The 24,753-nt window shown below is 36.0% G+C and overlaps 1 long non-coding RNA gene and 1 pseudogene across 2 annotated transcripts in view; both read left to right on the forward strand.

Annotated features, from left to right (window-relative positions):
- The window catches only part of LOC144381864 (uncharacterized), a 39,808-nt gene extending 25,640 nt beyond the window's left edge, over positions 1-14,168 (forward strand). Inside the window, exons 3-4 of one of the 2 annotated variants that reach the window (XR_013447904.1) lie at positions 13,502-13,581; positions 14,032-14,168. This is a non-coding gene — a long non-coding RNA (uncharacterized LOC144381864). The remainder of the gene's footprint in view (positions 1-13,501; positions 13,582-14,031) is intronic. The other variant, XR_013447905.1, reaches the window with a different exon arrangement.
- Positions 14,169-22,722: 8,554 nt separating this feature from the next.
- Positions 22,723-22,997, forward strand: LOC118529590 (small nuclear ribonucleoprotein G pseudogene; annotated as a pseudogene).
- The last annotated feature ends 1,756 nt before the right edge of the window (positions 22,998-24,753 follow it).

Below are 24,753 nucleotides of genomic sequence, written 5' to 3' on the forward strand. Positions count from 1 at the left end.
CCATACAATACATCATTTGTTTTTAATGTAGTGATTCACAATTCATTGTTTTCGTGTAACACCCAGTGCTCCATGCAGTACGTGCCCTCCTTAATACCCATCACCAGGCTAACCGATCCCCCCCCCAAAACCCTCAGATTGTTTCTCAGGGTCCATAGTCTCTCATGGCTCATCTCTCCCTCTGAGTTTCCCCCCTTCATTTTTCCCTTCCTTCTCCTAATGTCCTCCATGCTATTCCTTATGTTCCACAAATAAGTGAAATCATACGATAATTGACTTTCTCTGCTTGACTTATTTCACTTAGCATAATCTCCTCCAGTCCCATCCATGTTGATGTAAAAGTTGGGTATTCATCCTTTCTGATGGCTGAGTAATATTCCATTGTATATATGGACCACATTTTCTTTATCCATTCATCTGTTGAAGGGCATCTCGGCTCTTTCCACAGTTTGGCTATTGCGGACATTGCTGCTATGAACATTGGGGTGCATATGGCCCTTCTTTTCACTACGTTTGTGTCTTTGGAGTAAATACCCAGTAGTGCAATTGCTGGGTCATAGGGTAGCTCTATTTTTAATTTTTTGAGGCACCTCCACACTGTTTTCCAAAGTGGCTGTACCAACTTGCATTCCCACCAACAGTGTAAGAGGGTTCCCCTTTCTCCACAACCTCTCCAACATTTGTTGTTTCTTTTTTTTTTTTTAAGATTTTATTTATTTATTTGACAGAGACATGGAAAGTGAGAGCAGGAACACAAGCAGGGGGAGTGGGAGAGGGAGAAGCAGGCTTCCCGCCGAGCAGGGAGCCTGATGTGGGACTCGATCCCAGGACCCTGGGATCATGACCTGAGCCGAAGGCAGACGCTCAACGACTGAGCCACTCACGTGCCCCAACATTTGTTGTTTCTTGCCTTGTCAATTTTTGCCATTCTAACTGGTGTAAGGTGGTATCTCAATGTGGTTTTGATTTGAATTTCCCTGATGGCTAATGATGGTGAACATTTTTTCATGTGTCTGTTAGCCATTTCTATGTCTTCCTCGGAGAACTGTCTGTTCATGTCTTCTGCCCATTTTTTGACTTGATTATTTGTTTTTTGGGTGTTGAGTTTGAGAAGTTCTTTATAGACCTTGGATACCAGCCCTTTATCTGTAGTGTCATTTGCAAATATCTTTTCCCATTCTGTGGGTTGCCTCTTTGTTTTGTTGACTGTTCCTTTGCTGTGCAGAAGCTTTTTATCTTGATGAAGTCCCAAAAGTTCATTTTTGCTTTTGTTTCACCAGCCTTTGGAGAGGTATCTTGAAAGAAGTTCCTGTGGCCGATGTCAAAGAGGTTACTGCCTATGTTCTCCTCTAGGATTTTGATGGATTCCCCTCTCACATTGAGGTCTTTCATCCATTTTGAGTTTATCTTTGTGAATGGTGTTAGAGAATGGTCAAGTTTCATTCTTCTGCATGTGGCTGTCCAATTTTCCCAGCACCATCTATTGAAGAGACTGTCTTTTTTCCATTGCATATTTTTTCCTGCTTTGCTGAAGATTATTTGACCATAGAGTTGAGGGTCCATATCTGGGCTCTCTATTCTGTTCCATTGGTCTGTATGTCTGTTTTTGTGCCAGTACCATGCTGTCTTGGTGATCACTGCTTTGTAGTATAGCTTGAAATCGGGCAACATGATGCCCCCAACTTTGTTTTACTTTTTCAACATTTCCTTGGTGATTTGGGGTCTTTTCTGATTCCATACAAATTTTAGGATTATTTGTTCCAGTGCTTTGAAAAATGTCATTGGAATTTTGATTGGGATGGCGTTGAAGGTATAGCTTGCTCTGGGCAGTATAGACATTTTCACAATGTTTATTCTTCCGATCCATGAGCATGGAATGTTTTTCCATCTTTTTGTGTCTTCTTCAATTTCTTTCATGAGTGTTCTGTAGTTCCTAGAGTACAGATCCTTTACCTCTTTGGTTAGGTTTATTCCGAGGTATCTTATGGTTTTTGATGCTATTGTAAATAGAATCATTTCTCTAATTTCTCTTTCTATAGTTGCATTGTTAGTGTATAAGAAGGCAACTGATTTCTGTGCATTGATTTTGTATCCTGCCACATTACTGAATTGCTGGGTGAGTTCTAGTAATTTGGGAGTGGAGTGTTTTCCACATAAAGTATCATGTCATCTGCAAAAAGAGAGAGTTTGACTTCTTCTTTGCCAATTTGAATACCTTTTATTTCTTTTTATTGTCTGATTGCTGTTGCTAGGACTTCTAGTACTATGTTGTACAATAGTGGTGAGAGTGGGCATTCTTGATGTGTTCCTGATCTTAAGGGAAAGGCTCTCAGCTTTTCCCCATTGAGGATGAAATTCACTGTGGGTTTTTCATAGATGGATTTTGTGAACTTGAGAAATGTTCCCTCTATCCCTATACTCTGGAGAGTTTTAATCAGGAAAGGATGCTGTATTTTGTCAAATGCTTTTTCTGCATCAATTGAGAGGACCATATGGTTCTTCTCTCTCCTCTTATTAATGTGTTCTATCACACTGATTGACTTGCAAATGTTGAACCACCCTTGCATTCCGTGGATAAATCCCACTTGGTTGTGGTGGATGATCCTTTTAATGTATTGTTGGATCCTATTAGCTAGGATTTTGTTGAGGATTTTGGAATCCATATTTATCATGGTATCAGTCTGAAATTCTCCTTTTTGATGGGGTCTTTGCCTGGCTTGGGGATTAAGGTAATGCTGGCCTCATAGAATGAGTCTGGAAGCTTTCCTTCTGTTTCTATTTTTTGAAACAGCTTCAGTAGAATAGGTATTACTTCTTCTTTGAATGTTTGGTAGAATTCCCCAGGGAATCCATCAGGCCCTGGACTCTTGTTTTTTGGGGAGGTTTTGATCACTGCTTTAATCTCATTACTGGTTATTGGCCTATTCAGGTTGTCAATTTCTTCCTGTTTCAGTCTTGGCAGCTTATAGGTTTCCAGGAAGATACCCATTTCATCCAGATTGCTCAGTTTATTGACATATAGTTGTTGATAATAATTTCTAATAACTGTTTCTATTTCTTTGGTGTTAGTCGTGATCTCTCCCCTTTCATTCATAATTTTATTAATTTGGGTCCTTTCTCTTCTCTTTTGGATAAGTCTGGCCAGTGGTTTATCCATCTTATTAATTCTTTCAAAGAACCAGCTTCTAGTTTCATTGATCTGATCTACTGTGTTTCTGGTTTCTAATTCATTGATCTCTACTCTAATCTTAATTATTTCTCTTCTAATGCATGGCTTAGGCATCATTTATTGCTTTTTCTCTAGTTCTTTAAGGTGTAGAGTTAGTGGGTGAATTCGGGATTTTTCTGTTTTTTTTTTTTTTTGAGTGAGACTTGGATGGCTATGTATTTTCCCCTTAGGACCACCATAAACACAAAGGTTCTTAACAAAATATTGGTGAACAAATTCCAGGAATGCAAAGTTGATTTAATATTTGAAAATCAGTCAATTCACCATATTAACAGAAAAAAGGAGAAAATATATCATTTCAGTAGATGTAGAAAAGCATTTGAAAAAATTCAATATCCATTCATGATAACACATTTAAGCAAATTAGAAACAAAGGGAACTTCATCAGTCTGATAGAGGCTTATATGAAAAACCTATTGCTTACATCATATTTAATGTTAAACCATTAAATGATTGCTCCCAAAGATCAGGAACAAGGTAAGGATGTTGACTTTTACCCCCTACATTCAACATTGAACTGGAGAGCCTAGCCTTCACAATCAGGCAAGAAAGGAAATAAAAGGCCCAAAGATAAGTGAAGAAGTAAAATGATCTCTATTCATAGATGACGTGATTGATTAGGTAGAATATTTAGAGGAATCAACAAACCACTATTATCTACAACTATAAGCTAATTTAGAGAGTTCACAGAGTAAAAGGTCAATATACAAAAATCAGTTGTGTTTTTCTGGACTAAAAGCTAACTGTAAGCTCTTGACACCTGAGTGGGGTTAGTTGACATTTAACTTGATGATAGCGTAGTCTGTTTGTTTTTTACTGGGACACTCCAATGTGAACATTTTATATCTTTGTTCTTCGGCAGTCAGATTCCCTAGAGGAGAGTTTTCTGATTTTCTGCCTGGAGGATGATGGCCTGGCTGCCAGTGTTCTGAAGGTTGGGAATATCAGCCTCCAGTAGGCATATTTTCCCTTAGTCTTCATTTTTGGTTCAGAGGTTATACTTTCAACAATGCCTGGCCTTCCTGTTACAAAAGCTTTCCATTTGCCCCCTCTAGAGAAAAAAAATTATAGTCTGCTAAGGTGAGAGAAGAGTTTTCCTTCAGTGGCCTGCAGTGGTGGAGTGTCTGGGAGAGTAACTACTTCTTACAACACTTTTACACAATCATTTTTATTTTAAGCCTCTCCCTCCTTCACCCCCTTTCAGAAATGTCTGTTGCTGCCAGTTTCTGAGTCCTTTGAGAATTCCGTGGTGTAGATTAGGTTGGTTCTCAGTGTTCCCTGTTGTTAGCTCATGCTTCAGTTGCTGCTAACTTGATTACGCTCACCCATCTGCTTTCCAACTTACAATATTTTATTGCTGTTCTCCCTTCTTCTGTTCTACCCATCCTTAAATGTCTTTTTAAGAAGTTCCTTTACCATCTTTCTTATAAAGTGTAGCATAAATGCTTCATGTGAAATTGACACTGCCTGATTTAAAGGGATGACTTATTTTATAAGAAAATAAGTTGTAGATTACTTTATGGTAAAACTTTACACTTATGTGAGAATCTTATTTGTAGAATTTAGAGCAGCAAGCGTCTTACATGGAAAATTCCATACTGAATTTGTGTTATTATTTCCATTGAAAAAACTTTCTATTAAAAAAAAACTAATAGAATATCTGATTTGTCCAATACCCATGAGGTGCTTTTCATTGACTTCTGCCTCTCACATAAACCATGTGTCTATACCTGATATTTTCATGGTAGTTTGTAAGAAATTTGGTGTAATTGTAGCCATGGCTTTGAGGTTGTGAAAAACTACATTTTATAAACTATGCTAATTAATTCAACAAACCCTGATTAAGTGCCTACCATGAGGCAGGCACTGTTCCTGTGGCTGGGGTTAGAGAGATAAACAAAATGTACAAAATCTCCAGACCTCTGAGGGTTCCATTCTGGTCAGTAGAGTTCTGATATTAAGATGAGCATAAAGGACACCAAAAATGCTCCTTCAGCAAATTTTGTGAAATTGGGCACCTGTATCTACATCTATGGATATTTCTTGAGCTGCTATGTGTTTGACTTCTAGAGCGGAGATGATTAACTAATTGGATTCCGATTTAACTAAGTTGTTTTGCTGTTGCTGTTGTTTGCTCATTTTAATCTCCCTTTCTAAAGATGACTTGAAATGGACCTCTAAGATATATACAATGTAATAAAACCAAGTTAGAGTAAGTCAGAGAACTGAAGCAGAGAGAGAATATGAGTGGAAGCATAGAATAAAGTGAAGAGTGACAATGAGATCCAAGATACATGTAGAAAAATCCCATTCCTTGTTAGGCAAAGGCCACACGTTTTATGTTTTGTTTTTGTTTTTGTTTGTTTGTTTTGCAGGCATCTCAAAAAAATAATCAGTTTCCATAAATCAAAGAACAAATAAATGATCAAGTGATATAAAAATATAGAATTTCTCCCATGGGTCTTCATGAAGGGATCTTCATTTGGAAACAGAACAAAGAAAATACAATAATGAGTTCCATTGGACTATTTCTTTTACATCTTTACTACATAGTGTCCAAATATATTAGCACAAAGCCTAACTTAGTAAGAGTTGTTATACTAGGAGTCTAAGTTAAGAAAATTCTAGAACACCCCTATACATGTTTATTTGAAAATACATGAATTTTGCATTATCCATGAAGTTATAATAAATCTACTAACATTTGCAGTTCACAAAATACTTTCATATTCAATCTCTACCAAGGCAACATTCAGGCAGATATTATCATCATCTTCATTTGAACACTGAGAGAATCATACATATTAAATAATTTACAGAAGATCTTCTAGCCAGGGAATGGGGAACAATATTGGAAGAAAGGATTTTCAACTCTAAATCTTGTCTTCTTTCTTTTCTTTAAGATTTTATTTATTTATTTGACAGAGAGAGAGAGAGAGAGAGCACAAGCAGGGGGAGGGGCAGAGGGAGAGGGAGAAGAAGGTTCCCCACTGAGCAGGCAACCCGATGCAGGGCTAAATCCCAGGACTCTGGGATTATGACCTGAGCTGAAGGAAGACGCTTAATGACTGAGCCACCCAGGCACCGCTAAATCTTATCTTCTTAACAGCATATCAATCTATCATTTTACTATGTCTTGTTGACCCAGAAAGTGCTAACATACACAGTTGTTTTTATTTATTTCAACTTTCTGAGGAACAACTTACAAATATGAAGAACATAAAGTGCTCTAAATTAAGTGTAGAGACTGATAAAATAGTCATATACATATATGCCTATGTAACAATCATCCAAATCAAGATATAGAACATTTTTAGCAGCTTAGAAGTCTTTCTTATGCCTTTCCTTGGTCAACACTTATTCTCCCACAGGTAATCAATATTCTGGCTTTTATTATTATTTGATTAGTTTTATCAGTTCTTGAACTTCATGTAAATGGGTTCACATAATATATACTCTTGTGTCTGGCTTCTTTTGCTCACTATAATGTCTGTGAGATTCATTTACAGTGTTGTGCATATTATAGTTGGGTCTTGTTCTTTTGAAAAAAAAGCAGCTTTATTGACATCTATTCCACATAGGATAAAATCACCTATTGAAAGTACATAGTTCAAACAGTTTCTTGCATATTCAAACACTTATACAACTATCACCAAAATCCAATTTAAAAAATTTTTTAACACCCACAAAAGAAATCCCACACACATTAGTGATCATCCTCATTCTTGCTTAACACCCTTCACCTCCCAAACCTTCTAAGCCCCAAGCAACCACTAAACTATTTTCCATCTCAGGTGCCTGGATGGCACCTGGGTGTTTCATTTGGTGAAGCGTCTGCCTTTGACTCAGGTCATGATCCCAGTGTCCTGGGATGGAGTCCCTCATCGGGCTCCCTGCTCTGAGGGAGTCTGCTTCTCCCTCTCACTCTCTCCCCTCTCATGCTATCTCTCTCTCATTCTCTGTCTCTCAAATAAATAAATAAATAAATAAATAAAATCTTAAAAAAAATAAACTATTTTCCATCTCTACAGATTTGCCTATTCTGGAAATTTCATGTAAATGGATTCATAAAATATATGGTCCTTTTTTTACTTAGCTAAGTACTTTCAAGGTTCACCCTTCTTTTAGTATATTTCAGTCTTTCTTTTTTATTGCTGGATAAGATTCCATTTTATGATTATACCATATTTATTTATTATCAGTTGATGGACACTTAGGTTGTATTCATTTTTTTTTCATATTTTAAATAATGCTTGAACATTCTTGTACAAGTTTTTATGTGGACATACATTCTCATTTCTTAGGGTCTATACCTAGGGATGCAATTGCTTGGTTAGTATGAATGTTTAGCATTTTGAAGAAGTGCCAAACTATTTTCCATAGTGGCTGCACCATTGTACATGCCCACCAGCAACGTATGAGTTCTGACTTTTCCACATACTTGCCAACACTAGTTATTGTCCATCTTTTTTATTACAGCAGTCCTAGTGGATGTGAGGTGGTATCTCTTTGTGGTTTTGATTTACATTTTCCTAGAGATTAATGATGCTGGACATCTTTCATGCACTCATTGACCATTTATATATCTTTAGAGAAATGTTTATTTGGCTCACTTACCTATTTTAAAAATTGAGTTTTTTTACCTTTTTATTGTTGATTTATAAGTTTCTTTAGGTATTCAAGATACAAGACCCTTTTGGGTATATGTTTTGGAAATATTTTCTCCCATTCTGTGAGTTGTCTTTCCACTTTCTTGATAGTGTCTTTGATGCACAAAATTTTAAAATTTTAATGAAGTCCAATTATCTATTTTCTTTTGCTGTTGTGCTTTTGGTATCACATCTAAGAAATCATTACTTAATTCAAAGTCACAAATATTTACTCTGATGTTTTATTCTAGGAATTTTACAGTTTCAGCTGTTACCTTAGGGTATATGATCTATAATGAGTTAATTTTGGTATATGATATGAGGGAGAGGTCCAAATTCTCTTTTGCATGTAGATATCACAATTCTCAAGCAACATTTGTTGGAAAGACAATTCTTTTCCCATTGAATTGTCTTGGTACCCTTATCAAAAATCAATCGACCATGAACATGAGGGTTTATTCCTGGATTCTCAAATCTGTTCCATTGACCTTTATGTCTTTTTTAATGTCAGTACCACATTATCTGGAGTAGGTTTTGAAACCAGAAGTGTAAGTCCCTTAACTTTGTTGTTCCTTTTCAAGATCATTTTGGCTATTCTGAGTCCAGATTGTCAATATTTTTTCAAAAACAAAGCTGGGATTTTGATAGGGTTGACACTGAAGATGTAGAACAACTTGGGGATTATTTCCATTTTAACAGATTAACTTTTCTGCACCATGAATATGGAGTATCTTTCCCTTTATTTGGATCTTATTTCATTTCTTTCAACAACTTTCTATAGATTTTACTGGATGTGTCCTATACTTCTTTTGTTAAATTTTATTCCTGGGTAGTTTATTCCTTTGTTTTTGTTGTTATAAATGAGATTGTTTCTTAATTTCATTATTGGGTTGTTCACTGCTATAGTATGGAAGTACTACTGATTTTTACAATCTTTATATTGTATCCTGCCACATTGCTGAACTTGTTTATTTTGGTTCTTTTTTACTGTAACATAATATTTCATTGTTAATTTTTAGCCTGTTGAGATACAATTAGATTCATCTCAGTTTTTGGATATTCTGAATAACATTTATATGAATAATTTTTGAACATGCTTTTTGGTGGAAGTAAGCATATATATATATATATATATATATATATATATATATGGAATTTCTGGGTCATACTGTAAGCATATGATTGGCTTTAGTAAACACTGCAAGTCGGTTTAGATGATTTGCTTGTTTCCATAGTTTGGGTATAGCAACCATCAGTTCAAATTAATTTACAATGATTTCTATTTATTAGTGATTAATTGGTATTTATCAAAATTGAAGAAATGGAAAAAAATCCAAAAGATTGGATTTAGTGTGATGAGTGTTGAGGTGTGAGATTAATAGGAGGGTAATAAGAATATTTGGAATAAGAGGAGGAGAATACATAGCTTAAAAAGGCATATCCAATAGATTTTTTTCTAAAATAAACTACATAAAATTAAAAATTGAAAATATTTCTCAAACGTGAGAAAGACTGATTTGGTCGCCACTTATAGACATGACTTAAACAGGAAGAACATACCAGCCTCTTCTTACCTGCTTAGTTTTAGAGGTCAGTCTTTTCCTATGTAGCTAAGCTTCATCTGTAATCTAGTCTTCAGATGTTGCATTACAAGCAGTTAAAAAACAAAGTAGTTTAATTTAAATGTAAAGAAATAAGTTTAAAGAATTGATTTAAAGGCTATTTTTTCCCCACATTGCATCTACTCTCTGATGAAAAGGATCAGAAAAAAGTAAAAATAATCTTTACTGGAAAAATTAAATAAAGAATGGTGGTGAGGTGAAATTTGTCATGCTTGAACAAAATCCTTGCCTATTTGGGGGAAACTTGAACAGGTTTCCTAAAATGTTTTTGCTTGGGGAGATAATGAAAAAGATAATAAAAATGTCTTTTAAACTTTAACTAAAAATAGGTACAACTATACACTTCAACATTGGCAGGATTTCAGCTCTTAATGAGAAATGAAAAGGAAGCCAAATTTGAAGAAAAATTGTTAAGTATATTTAAAGTTAGAGCAATTTATTTTGTGTGCACTTTATAGAACATTTTGATTTAGAAGTTTTGGATACAGATGATGGATTAAAGTGTTCTCTTTTAAAAGTCAACATAGTTAGTGATCTGAAAGTTTAAAAGTTTCTTGAATTTAAGGACATTGTTTTTACTTTTGTTATTTTTAAAAGATTTATTTTATTTTATTTTTAAGATTTATTTATTTCAGAGAGAGAGAGAGAGACAGCACAAGCAGGGGAAGGGGCAGAAGGAGAGGGAAAGGGGAAGCAGACTCCCCGCTGAGTGTGGAGCCTGATCATGAAGGCATTGATCCCAGGACCCTGAGATCATGACCTGAGCCAGAATCAAGAGTTGGCTGCTTAACCAACTGAGCCACCCAGGTGCCCCAAGGACATTGTTTTTATTAACATCAGTTATACTCCTGTTTTCTTGCTCTGTTTTTCTACTCTTCTTTTTCTACCCTTTTCTTTGGTTATTTCAGTGTCTGTGCTTATGACTTTTCCAATGTGTTGACTCCATATTTTTATCATCCTCCTCCTTTTCCAACAACTTCTCTGGCTCTTCATTTCACTTGGAGCTGTTATGGATTCCTAGCTCAAATTCTGCTTTTGGACCACAATTTCCATTCATCTCTGTCGTTGTTAACCTTACAGAACCTTTTCTTTTCTCTCACTGAGAAACCCTCCTTCCCTTACTTCCCACCTTGCTGCTTCTCTGATGAATTATTATAATTAATGCTCTTGATAGCTACACAAAAATACTTCCTCATCTTACTTTCTGGCTTGTGGGCTTTGCTAATTCCCAATTTTTGGTGAATAACAAAATCAGTTCTTTCAGCTGTGACTTCTGGAAATTGAGCTTTCCTGGAGAAGGTCAGATGACAATTATGATTGGCTGAATATTCCAGGAGGCAGTCAGTTGGCTTCTTTCTGATCGGCCACTTCTGTACATAGAGCCTCAATATCCTCATAGAAACATGACCCATTTGACAATTAGTTTACCCCCTACTTATTGCCAGCACGGACTATTCCAGTCTCAACTCCTAATTCCCACCTGGGCTCCCTCTGTCTACTTTTCTCAAATAAAGAGCTTCATCCTTGCCTCCTCTCCTTCCTAATACCTCTTCATCTATCCTCCCATTCTTTCCCTTATATCATTGTTCCTTTCTCTCTCTCCAGTATGAGCTCCTACATAGGTGCTTTTGATCATGTCTGCAAGTTTCAAACCCTACTGCATCACTTACCTTTCTTACATGGTCAATTTCTTGAACTCACCTATTCCTGTCTCTAAGGAAATACTCCTTTTTCCAAGCTAGTGGTTCTCAACTGGGGACAATTTGTCCTCCCAGAGGATATTTAGCAATGCCTGGAGATATTTTTGGTTGTCGCAACTGGTAAGAGGGGGTACTATTGTCTTCTACTGAGTAGAGGCCAGGTTTGCAGCTCAACATGCTACAGTGCACAACGGCATACTCCCATAGTGAAAAAATTACCCAGCCCCAGATATCATTAGTGCCATGGTGGAAGAACCCTGTTTGAAGCCTGATTCAAACCCAAATGTTGTTTCTCCAGGAAATTTAAATAATATGTTCTTATGACTGTGTTTACCTCTTTGAGTTCTTCTCTCCTTTGTCTCCCACTTTTTCAGTAGCAATTTTCTAGAGTAGAAGTCAATACTTGCTGGCTTAATTACCTTAATTTCCACTCATATCTCTAAAAGACGCACGATAACGATGAAAATTACTACCCACTAGAAATTATTAAGGTCTTTAACAGACTCAGCTTTTCCCCTGAGCTTCTCACAATGACCTTGGGAATGAAGGAAGCACGTGGGAATACTTCTCTCATCCTTACGTGTTAATTGATTATTAGCCACAGACGCGTATGATGTTAAACTTAGTTTAGATACTTATTTAAACATTTGCTTTATTACGGGGGATAAAAAAATTATCCTTGCTGACTTTTCTGTTGAGAAACACTAGGAAACAGCTTCATGAAACAAATATTCTTAAAGACACATTTAAAATACAATTGTGTAAAATAATTTTCTATGATATGTGAGCACTTGCCAGCAATTATAGAATTAATTAAAAATTGTCAGGTTGCTTATACAGATGGGGCCAAATCTTTAAGGCTCTACTGTGGGTGTGATTTCCTACAAGGAGGCCATGGTGTTCCTTAAAAACATCAACAGATGCAGCACCATTCATGGATACACCTTGCTCCAAGCATTTGCTTCTCTGTCTTTTCAGAGCATGTAATAGGATATTTTAAACACAAGAAAATGAACAAATTTCTAGTAAAATGGGAAATAACCCTAAACTCTTCCTCTACCCTATAACTAGCATAGCCAGTTGAAGGAGTTGCTTAGAATTCCTGAACTCAAAATAGAACTCTTATTTTCCTTCTTGGAGGAAAAATGATGAAACATCGTAAGATACAACCCTGGATGAAGTTATTCATCCTAATGATAAAGAGTAGCTTGCAAGTTTGAATTACTCTTTCATAGATTTTTTTTTTTTTAATTTCCAGCTCTATCCAGTAACTACTCCCATACAAAACAAACTGCAATGAAAATACAGCTTGTGATGAAGAGGGGGCTCTGGTTTAGATATATTTAAAACATGCAATGTAGATTGTTGCATTGGTGGGTGTTTAAATTAATCACCAACCTCTTTTTCACTGTAAAAGGCCTTCAAGAGTACTCTCTCAGGGAAATATAGAGACTCCCCAGGGATCCAGAGACCTTTCCTGTCCCTTTTTATGACTGAAATGGCTTGAAATCTCACCAAGAGGAGAAACAGTGAAATTTCTACCCAAAGTAGCCTGAACATATACCACCAATCTTTATGAAATTCATTTCATTTTTTATAAATTGACAGTCAATATAACAGCATTTTATTTATTACCCAATGAAATAGGGAGGAAAAAAGTTTTTGGAAAAAGGGTCTGCTTAGGTTTGTGGCAGGGTCTTGAGAATAAAGGTAGAGATATTTGAAGAATAGGAGTAAAACTCTAATCCTAAAAGTGACATATGCCATTAGTATTGGTAGATTTGGATTATTTTCCTGCATATAAAAATGATTTAATTCACAATCTCTTTTTCTAAGAAATTGACACATAACTCATTTTACTCTTCCAAGGAATTTGTTCAGAAATTGAAAATATCTATAATGGATGAGGATATCTATTATGAATGCCTTTAAACCATCATACCATAGTTATCCAAAGAAGAGATGATAAAATTTATAGATGACAATCTCAATTCTCTCTAAATTATTCATTTTTAAAGTTCAAAATCAAGAATATAAAAAAGGAGAAAATAGCTAAAGAAATTAAACAGGATTCCTGTCTGACAGTTATTGGAAACCAGTGATTAGAAGCACTTGGTGCAAATGTTCTACAAAGGACTTTTTAAATTTCATTTTTTGGTTGCTTTTAGAGCTCTTTGACCTTTCCTTAGGGGAGCACAACTGTCAAACTGGTGTTGAAGTACTTTCCTGACTGGAGGAAGAAGTTTTGAAAAGAGAGTTGAGTTTTTAATCAACTGAATTATATCTTATTTCAAATTTTAGGAAAGAATCTTCTCCTTGTTAATCTACAGTCTGAAATTTTGCTTTTCTGACAATGGGAGATGACCCCAGAAGAAAACACAGTTTGTGAACACAGTTCAATGAATTTCTGTTTTGTTTTGGTTTTTTGTCCTGTTGCATGTGTTAGTTAACATTTCCTACTTGGCATTTGTAAGTCAGGAAGCAAATGGCGCCTCAGAGGATTTAACTGAAAAGTTCAATTTATAGGCTCATAGACAGGGTGAGGGAAACGAGAGATGTGAAAGCCAAGGTATGAGCGATAGCTAGAAGCCTATACTGCCCCTAGGCCTGATGCACCCATCAGAGGAAGCTTTTAGTAGAACCTGGAGGCAAGAGTTGCAGAAGTGGGTGCACCTGATAGGAGCTACAATCCTACGTAGATAAGCTGAGCTTTCCACACTTCCATGTCAGCTGCTTCATGCTTGTTTGGGTTGATTGGAAGCAGTGGTGGGAGATTAGAGGGCAGGAAGAAGAGAAGAGCCACAGTGATTTCCTCTCTGTCCCCTTCACAGCTCCAGTTCCTGTTGGACAGGTCCACCATGGTTCCAGCTACTCCCTGGTAAGCCTGGCCACTGGACTCCAGCCGTAACACTTTTTCCTACTTAGCAGCGGGAATGGGTTCTTTCTGTTGTTGATCTCTGGATTGGCTCACTGTCCTTCCTTGCTTTTTAGCTCTCCTATCACTTTTGAAACCAATTCGCAACTTTAATTCCCTCCATTTTAAAAAACTAAAAGTGGTGTATACTCCCCCGTTTGGTCCTGATAGATATTTTATATTTTTAATTGCTGCTTTGAGTGGCATCTTATTTTTCCTTATATTTCTATAATCAGTATCTTATTATCTATTTGGTCATTGTTGATGTAGAGGAAGACTTTATATATGCCAACCTGGCTCTACTCTGTTATTTTAATGTTTATCGATTCTTTTGTGTTTTCAATGGAGATAATCATATCTGGAAAGAAATGCTTATACCTCTTATTTCTTTTCCCTAGCATATAACCCTGGACAAGACTTGAAGTCTTATGTTTGGTAGTGGTGATAGTAGCATTCTTTTTTTGATTATAATTTTAATTGGAATATGTCTATGGTTTTCCATTTTGGCATAATGTTTGTTACAGTTCTTTTAGATTTATAGCTGTTTACAAATTTAGGCAATTTTTTTTAAATTTTTTTTAAATTTTTTTAATTGTTATGTTAATCCCCATACATTACATCATTAGTTTTAGATATAGTGTTCCATGATTCATTGTTTGTGCATAACACCCAGTGCTCCATGCAGAATGTGCCCTCCTCAATACCCATCACCAGGCTAACCCATCCTCCCAACCCCCTCCCCTCTAGAACCCTCAGTTTGTTTTTCAGAGTCCATTGTCTCTCATGGTTCTTCTCCCCCTCTGATTTCCCCCCCTTCATTAATAAAAAATTGATGGTGAACTTTTACCATTATTTTTTCAGCACGTATTCAAATAATCATACACTTTTCCTTCTTTAATTCCTTAATATGATGTATCGTGTGGATAGATTTCCTGATATTTCTTGAATTACTGGGATTAATCTTGCTCATACTTTATTTTTTTAAAACATTGTTGATTATATTAGCTAGAAGATTCTGTTCTATCTGTCTATCATCTCTTTAATTAACTTTGGATCTAAGTTCATAAATGAAAGCAATATTTGATTATCTTTTGTCAGCATTCTGTCTCATTAAGGTTTTCAAAATTCTAGCTTTCGATTTTATTAATCTTCTCTCTTGTTTCCATGTGTTTTATTTCTTTAATTATTTTGTTTATCTTTGTTATTACCTTCCCTTTTTTTTTGTCTCTTTGGATTTGTTCTATTGTTCTTTTCCCATCTTCCTTCATTGCTCATTTTTTCCAATATATTTTGCTTTCTGTTGTATGCATTTAAAACTATAAATTTCCTACTGAATATCACTTTAGCTGTGGCCTAAAATTTTTTATAAAATGTTTTCACAGTTTTTCTTCTTTTAGTGTTTTTAGATTTCCCTTATATTTTTTTCTCCTTTGGTAGAGAGGCTTACCTATTTATAAGCTATTTAGTTTCATATACAAGTTATTTAGTTTACATATACAGCTTTTAAACTTATTATTATTGATTTCCCATTTTTTCCTAATAGATGATATAATAGGTATGATATAAATTTTTAAAAAATTTATTGAGATTCTCATTGTGGAACTTTATGCAACCTATTTTCTTTATTCCAAGAAAATATGTGTTCTCCTGTGGTTGGGTGTCAACTTCCATATAGATCCATATGTTAAGTTTTGATATTTTAACTTTTTTCTATTTTTGTTATGCAGTTTAACTTATTTGATTCTGAGAGGGATATGTTGAAAACTTCAATTCCAGTTGATGTATCTGTTTTTCACTTTCTCTCAGTTGTTGCTCTACATTTTTTGAGTCTATATTCTTAGGTTCCTGTGTTCATGAACTTACATCTTTTGATATGCTTTTCCTTTTCCCAGCATATATTGTTGCTTTTTATCTTTTATGTCCTGATTTTTATTTTGTCTGGTAGTAGCATAGCTACTCAGGCCTACATTTAGTTTGCTTTATGGTTTATTCATCTTGATGTCATAAAGGTACTCTCCTATATTGACTCTAATGGTTTTGAAATTTTGCCTTTTACATATAAATCATTAATCCATCTGGAATTGATTTTTATGTATGGTGTGAGATAGGGATCAAATTTTACTTTTTCCTCCACAGAGTCCATTTCTATATATTTTTTTTCCCTACTGAGCTGAAATGTCAACTATTATATAACAAGCTTCCACATACATGTTATATAGGTTCTTGTCTTCCTACTCAGGTCTATTTGCCTATCTTCGCACCAAATACCTTGGTCTTACTTACAAGTTCTATACCAAGTCTTAGTATCATAAGAGCAAGTTCCCCTAAACTTTTTTCTTTTTTTTTCTCCCAAGTGTTCTTTGTGAGTATCTTGGTCTATTGCTGTGCTGTGTAAGTTTTCAAAAAAGCTTGTTGAACTATAGAAAATCTTATTGTCCCATCTTGGAATGTCTTGAATTGATATCCTGACAATATTGCATTTCATATTCATGAACATGGCTCTACTCCCTATTTGTTGTGGTACTCTTTAATGTTATTCATTAAGTTTTTATAATTCTTAACATAAAGGAGAATCACTTACAGCACTAAGTTGGAGTCACTTCCTGCCATCATTGCCTGGTTCTCTGTAGGGCTAAAGTGAGAGACATATGATAAAAGTCAGTCCCTTGTATAATAGTGTGTCTAGTCTGCTTCAGCTGCCATGACAGAATAATATAAGCTGGGTGCCTTAAACAAAAAAAAAGTTTATTTTCTTACAGTTCTGGAGGCTACAAGTTCAAGTTCTACAAGTTCTGCAAGTTCTAGGTTCTGGAAACCCAGAAATGCAGAATCATGCAGGAGAAAGCTGCTCATTTTCCTTATTGCCCCACATCCAGTTGGGGAAAATAGAAAAGGGATGAAATATTTACTCCATTCTTTTAAGCAGGAAGGGATGCTCTATCTCATGGGGCAAAACATCAGTTGGTTGTACTCTGGTTTTTCTCCATCTGGTTTCATCAGCCTGATAGAAACTCCTTCTTGATGCTGACCTTAAATCATTTGTGTTGATTTTTAGCGTTGTTGTGAGCTTTTCTAACTTCAAAGATATTTTAGTTGGAAGGCAAAGAGGCTAGCTCAACACCCTTTAAATGGGAACGCCCAACTTTACCAGTTTTCACATTAAATAAATTTATGTTTTTTGGCCACCAAAAAAAAAAAAAAAAAGATAAAACACAGCACCCAGAATAATGGGTGTTGCAATTGGAATTTTTCTGTGTTTAAATAAGATCCATATTTTCAATCATGGCTATTTTTCCTTTTTTTTTTTTTTTTTTTTGTGGGCATAATATCAATATATGAAAATCCTAAAGGCCAAATAAATGAAGAGAAGCCTGCTAGAATCACATGTGAAATGGGTTTGGATGTTTTTCAAGACTTTATTATTTTTCTCATATTTATTTCAAGAGTATAAGAGTTCAGTTAAATGCTTTCCTGAGGGTGAACTCTTCTGTTGCTTTGATTGATAGCAATTCTTTTTCAATTACATATGGCATTATATGATGGTAATCTAATGCCAAATTAATACTTCCATAGTTTTCCAGTGTTGATGATAAACAAATCATACAAATGTGTTCTTTTATATTTTGAAGACTGAGATGAACTTCTAAACTAAAAGAATTATCCTTTTAGCAAAGTTTAGAAACTCTTGCAGGCAGGCCTAGACTTATTATAACCATGTATAATGTAGTGTTTTAAGAACACAGACTTAGGAATGAGGTACTTCTCTCTGAGTGAATAATTAAAGCTTTCTGAATCTTAGCTTTCTAATACATAAAATATAAATTACAATAATATCTACCTCATTGTGTTTGTGACATTTGTAAGACTTATTTAGTATAGTACTTGCCACAAATGAACATTCCTTAAAAGTTGGCTATTGTTAAGTATTACTGTTCTCATGAATTATACCAAAGACCAAATGAAGTTCTTTAGTCATAAGTCTTCTAAAACAGTATTTTCCAAGCCAAATGATACTACACACTAATTAACTGTCTACATACTGAATCCCATAAGTGAGAAAAAAGCTAAACTTACCTAGTTTTGCTGAGATGTGTCTTGACAGAGACTTAGAAAGTTCATAGAATATGCCTGCTCCTTGAAATCTTAGAGGATAGTGGTCAAATCACATTGTATGGTGTTATTTTTCCTGCATTAAGAATGGAAGTACAAGAAGCTTTTAGAAACATGGCAGTAATAGCTCTGTCTTAGTATTTTCCATCCCAAACCAATCAGGAAAACACAATATAAGCCTTTGTTAAAAAGAAGTCAGAATTTTGTCCTTTGAGGAATTTCAAACATCTAGTCTTCATCTCAAACATCTAGTTTGTATCTCAAATGACAAAAATGAAGAATTATTCTAATAAAGATATCTGCTCTGTATGTGCCAATCCATTGTTCAAAGAGCAACCTTCTGATATATGATTTGTTTTTCTTCCAAATGGGTGTCCTTACCAGAGAAACAGTGGCCAATGCCCCAGGTTAGATCCATGTATGTGGGTGTCTTGTGCTGTGTGAGAACAAAGACCACTGGTGGCCATGTCTCCTCTCTTCTGCTCTCAGCAACTAAAACATTTTGCTCCAAGCATGCATACCACAAATGTATGTAACTGCACCTAGTCATTTTCATTGGAATTTGGCTTAATAATCTTCAGTGACCATTTGATTATTCCCCATAGGGATATTGCTTCTACTTGAGTGGTTTATTAAGTTATTCCTACCAATCACAAACACTGCTGTTCTGGTTAACCAGTACTATATAACAAATGACCTCAAAACTTAGTGGCTTAAAACAACAACTTTATTTTTACATGATTTTTGCAGGTCAGGAATTTAGGGAGGATTTGGTAGGGTGATTCTTGAGTAGAGTCACTTGGTGGTATTTGCCTAGTAGCTAGTCTGGTCTAGAGGGTCCAAAACAGGTCTCCTGCCTTGAAAGAATGTCTGTAAAACCCCTCCATGTGGTTTCTAAGCAGAGTAGATGGACTTTTTACATAGCTGATGGCTTCCCCAGAACAAATGTTTCAAGAGAAGAAGATGGTAAGTAGATGTCTTCTTCTGACCTGGCCCCTGAAGTCATTCAGGGTCACTTCCACCTCATTCCATTGGTAAGAAGTAAGTTACAGGCCCAGCCCAGATACAAGGAGAGAGAAGATGATTACACAAGACTATGAATCCTGAGGACATGGTTCACTGGGTGGCTATCTTTTGAGAGTAGTCTCTCCGAGAGGAGTCTAGATAAAAACAGTTCTTTCAGTTGCGATATAATTATAGTAATGCTTTTGTAGCCTTTATAAATTGGCACCTTAGAAACCATCTGGTTGGCCTACCCCTTCATCAGGTTCTGTTGATGCCAATAACCTGTATTGTTCTGCAGCATATGTCTACAGTCTTCTTTGTGGGAATTTAGTTGATACGAGTTCAAGAGCCAGATTACCATGTGTGAACTGATCAAAAGAATCTAAATTTACAACACTGAAGCTCAGATCATCAGTTGTACTCTGACTCACATGAAAATCTAGCTGGAATACACAGCTAGCCCTAGTTCATTACCTTATAGCTTAGTTTGCCACCATACTTAATATATAACATCCCACCAGTTTTATACATCCCTATAATTCATATCTTAAATAATTGTTGTGCAGAGTCTGCTGATTCTACTGTCAGATGCTGTTTATTATTGAATTAGCCTTCTTCCTGTTCTCCTGCTCAGGCCTTCCTCCCTGCAGTCTAATCTACTGTAAATCTAGTGATCCTCTAAAGATCCAAAGAAGATCATGATACTTCTCTGCTTGGAGCCCTTCAATGGCTGCTATTCTTACTTTAGTAAAATCCAAAGTTGTTACAGTTGACTTATGAGGTCCTATGTGATCTACACCCCTCTCTTTCTCTCTGTTCTTTTTTTTTTTTTTAAGATTTTATTTATTTGACAGAGAGAGAGAGAGAGAGTACAAGCCGGGGAAGCATCAGGCAGAGGGAGAGGGAGAAGCAGGCTCCCGCTGAGCAGGGAGCCTGATGTGGGGCTCCATCCCAGGACCCTGGGATCATGACCTGAGCTGAAGGCAGATGGCAGACACTTATCTGACTGAGCCACCCAGGCGTCCCTCTTTCTCTCTGTTCTTATACATTTATTAATTCATTCATTCATTCTGCAAATATTTAGTACCTGCTATGTGCTAGACACTGTCTCATATGCAGAGGATCCAACAGTGAACAAAGCAGAGAAAAGTACCTGTCTTTATGGAGTACCCTCCCCCCCGCCTTTCTCCATTCACATTGACCTTCTAGCTGTTCTGGAACATTCCTAGCACAGTCCCGTCTCTGGGCCTTTGTGTTTGCCGTTCTCTGTTTGAGAATGCTCTTCTCCCAGATATCCATATGGCTTGCTTTCTCATTCATTTAGTTCTTTATGTTCAAATATCACCTCCACAGTCTATTTCTTGACCACCCAATAGAAAGTAGTAGTTACTGCCATATCATAGTCCCTTCTCCCTGTTATCTTATTATCACCATATGGCAAACTAAATATTTAATTGCTTGCTTGTTTATTATATGGCTTTTTCCACTAGATTGGAAGGTCTGTGAAGGCAGGGCTTATCTGGGTTATTTAGTGTTACAGCCTGTCTGAATCACAGTAGGCTTTCAAAAAGTACTTGTTGAATGAATTTTTGGATTCAGTCATATGAATTCTGTTAACAAAAAAAAAACCACAAATAGTTCCTCAATAATTATAAGCCTCCTTCTTGTCTGTATTTGTTATTTATCTAGACCATTTAACTGCAGTTAGATTGCATTTGGTGGTGTGAGCCCCTTCCCTCAAAATGAAATATATTATAACCTATATTTACCTACAATGGCATAAAGAGAGAGGCAGCAGAAGCCCTACACTGTAGTTTAACAGAACAAGTAAAAACCCTATTTATATTTCATTAAGAGAAAATATATGGGAGAAGTATCTTGAATCATCATCGTTAGATTATCCATATTTTCATATTCCTGCATTATCCTCATTCGTAATTTACACTGTTAGGCAATGTAGCAGAAAATGTTGGTTTGCTTTAATTAAAAAGCTACTGAAATTAAACCAACACCATTTAAAGTCACATTACATTAAATGGACCATCATGCATCATGCAGTAACTACAACTACACAAATGAAATGGAGAACTGGACAGAATTCTTTCTAATTTTGTCGCTGATGAGTCTCAAACTGATTAACTTAGATACAAAACACCACTTATTTGTAATGCAGAGAATTTGGATAATGCCTTGATATTCCGTGCTGCTTATGTAAACAGATCAATTTCAATCTTTTCTACCGTCAGCTTTCAAGTTACATAGGATTTTGAGCTATTTAAGCAATATTAACTCAAAAAGGAAAGAAAAGTAATAATCAATGCTGAGTTCTTCCAGTAGGTCTGAAGCAATATAAACTAAATTATAATCATTACTCATGAAGGAAATATTGATACCATTGGTAATTTCATATAGGGTTCAGCAAATCAAGTCTGCAGGACAAATCTTGGCTCCCACTTATTTTTGTTCAGCCTGAGAGCTAAGAATGGATTTTACATTTTTAAATGGCTGAAAAATCAAACAGAATATTTCATGATATGTGAAAGTTAGAAGAAATTTAAATTTCAGTATCCATAAACAAAGTTTCACTGGAACACAGCCACGACTGTTTGTTTACATATTGTGTAGGCCTGCTTTCCTGCTGGAGTTGAATAGTTTCAAGAGAGATCATTTGGCCCCCAAAGTCTAAAATATCAACTATCTGGACCTTTTCAGAAAAAGATTGCTGACTTTGCTTTGGTACACTGATTTCTCCAAATTTTGTCAGTAGATCATGCATCAAAATTAAGTGAAGAAAAAAAAAATAAGTGTAGATTCTCCATCTCTCCTTTAGACATACTTGTCCCCTGGCTCCAGAGCAATTTCAAAGCTCTAGCCTCTGGGCCTGTAAGGCTCTTTTGGGGAGGAAATAGCATCAGAAGGTCTTGGGGCTCACACACTACACGTAGACTGCTACATATTTTCCTTGCAGTAAATCAACTGTGGTATTTCCTTGTTCATCATTCCTCACTAATTCTGTGTATTATTGTAAATAACCTCTTCAGAAGGCAGACTCTTTGGTTCATAATGATAGCACATATTTTTCTCAGGGTTTATTTTGTTTACATCCTTAGAGTATCTTTAGTTACATACTTATGTTAATATGGTAATTTAAATAGGGTAATATAAAAAGACAAACCCCATAAAGTGATATTACAGATTGAACTACTTGCCATGTAGGACAGATTAAGTACTGATACTCATAAACAAAACTATCACTAGTTTCACATTAATTTAGATTTGAAGAGAAGTTCGTGCTCAATCATGAATTATGCCTGGAGAAAAAGGGATTGGGCTCATTCATTGAATAAAACATGGGAAGCTGTATTCAGTGCGTTACACAGAAGCAAAAATAATTAACCCACATGTGCTGCATCTATCAGTCCATATAGAGTCTAGGTAAGAATTTGGGACCTGAATCCTTTAAAAAAGAGATGTTCCTGGCTGAGTAGACATCATGAGCAAAGCTCACCCTCCCAAGTTGAAAAAATTTATGGGCAAGAAATTATCACTGAAATTAAATGGTGGCAGACATGTCCAAAGAATATTGCAGGGGTTCGATCTGTTTATGAATCTTGTGATAGATGAATGTATGGAGATGGCAACTGGTGGACCACAGAACAATATTGGAATGGTGGTAATACGAGGAAATAGTATCATCATGTTAGAAGCCTTGGAATATGTATAAACAATGGGTGTGTTCATCAGAAGAAATCAACTGCTTCCACATGTCCCCTCTCCATAGCACCTGTTTTACTACAATATAAAAATCAGGTCATGTGCACTTTCATATTGAACTTTTTTGTTAAATAAACTTTTGTAATCATAAAAAAAAGATGTTCTTGGATTCCTAGAAAACTACATCAAGCAATCTTTAGATCTCTCTTTTTGACCATATTTGATAATGTGACTTATTTATCCTATGAAAATATTTGTAATTTATAATATTGTTATTTTCTTCAGGGGTTAACTATCAAAAGGCTTACTTTTGAATGCTTTATTAGTGTGGGTCATATAGGCAATAAATAAATGTTAACTAAATGTGATTTGTATGATTTTTTTTTTAACAAAGGAGGAGAAAGCGAATACTAACTCTGTTCTTGCTAGATCTTGTTCTAAAATGGAGCTAGAGGAACACTTATTTCAGTTCTGTAGAGGCAGAGAGCAGAGGGAGAGCAAGAGACACAGAAAGACACACAGAGACAGGGTGAGACAGAGTGAGACACAGACAGAGTGAGACACAGTGAGACAGAGTGAGACACAGTGAGACAGAGTGAGACAGAGTGAGACAGAGATAGAGAGACAGAGATAGAGAGAGAGAGAGACAGAGAGAGATAGAGACAGACAGAGAGACAGAGATAGAGACAGAGATAGAGAGAGACAGAGATAGAGACAGAGACAGAGAGACAGAGACAGAGATAGAGACAGAGATAGAGAGAGACAGAGAGACAGAGAAACAGAGAGAGACAGAGAGAGATAGAGAGATAGACAGACAGAGACAGAGATAGAGACAGAGAGACAGAGATAGAGACAGAGAGACAGAGATAGAGACAGAGATAGAGACAGAGATAGAGACAGAGATAGAGACAGAGATAGAGAGATAGAGAGATAGAGATAGAGAGAGATAGAGAGATAGATAGAGAGAGATAGAGAGATAGAGAGATAGAGAGAGATAGAGAGAGATAGAGAGAGATAGAGAGAGATAGAGAGATAAAGAGAGGTAGAGAGAGATAAAGAGAGATAGAGAGAGATAGAGAGAGATAGAGAGAGATAGAGAGAGATAGAGAGAGATAGAGAGAGATATAGAGAGAGATAGAGAGAGAGATAGAGAGATATATATAGAGAGAGATAGAGAGATATATATAGAGATAGAGAGATATATATAGAGATAGATATATATAGAGATAGATAGAAAGATATATATAGAGAGAGATAGAGAGAGATAGAGAGATATGTATAGAGAGAGATAGAGAGATATGTATATATATAGAGAGATATATAGAGAGAGAGATAGAGATATATATAGAGCTGGAGAGAGAGAGCTGGAGAGAGAGAGCTGGAGAGAGAGACGGAGAGATAGAGACGGAGAGATAGAGACGGAGAGAGAGAGACGGGGAGAGAGAGACGGGGAGAGAGATGGAGAGATAAAGACAGAGATGGAGAGAGAGATGGAGAGATAGAGACGGAGAGAGATGGAGAGAGAGATGGAGAGATAGAGACGGAGAGAGACGGAGAGAGAGATGGAGAGATAGAGACGGAGAGAGACAGAGAGAGAGATGGAGAGAGAGATACAGAGAGAGAGGCAGAGAGAGAGAGATACAGAGATAGAGACGGAGAGAGAGATACAGAGAGACAGAGACAGAGAGAGGTAGAGAGATAGAGATAGAGATAGAGTCAGAGAGAGAGATGGAGATAGAGACAGAGAGAGGTAGAGAGATAGAGAGACAGAGAGATAGAGAGAGACAGAGAGAGACAGAGAGAGAGAGAC

Source organism: Halichoerus grypus, chromosome 1, assembly GCF_964656455.1.
Source record: "Halichoerus grypus chromosome 1, mHalGry1.hap1.1, whole genome shotgun sequence".
Classification (NCBI taxonomy): Eukaryota; Metazoa; Chordata; class Mammalia; order Carnivora; family Phocidae; genus Halichoerus; species Halichoerus grypus.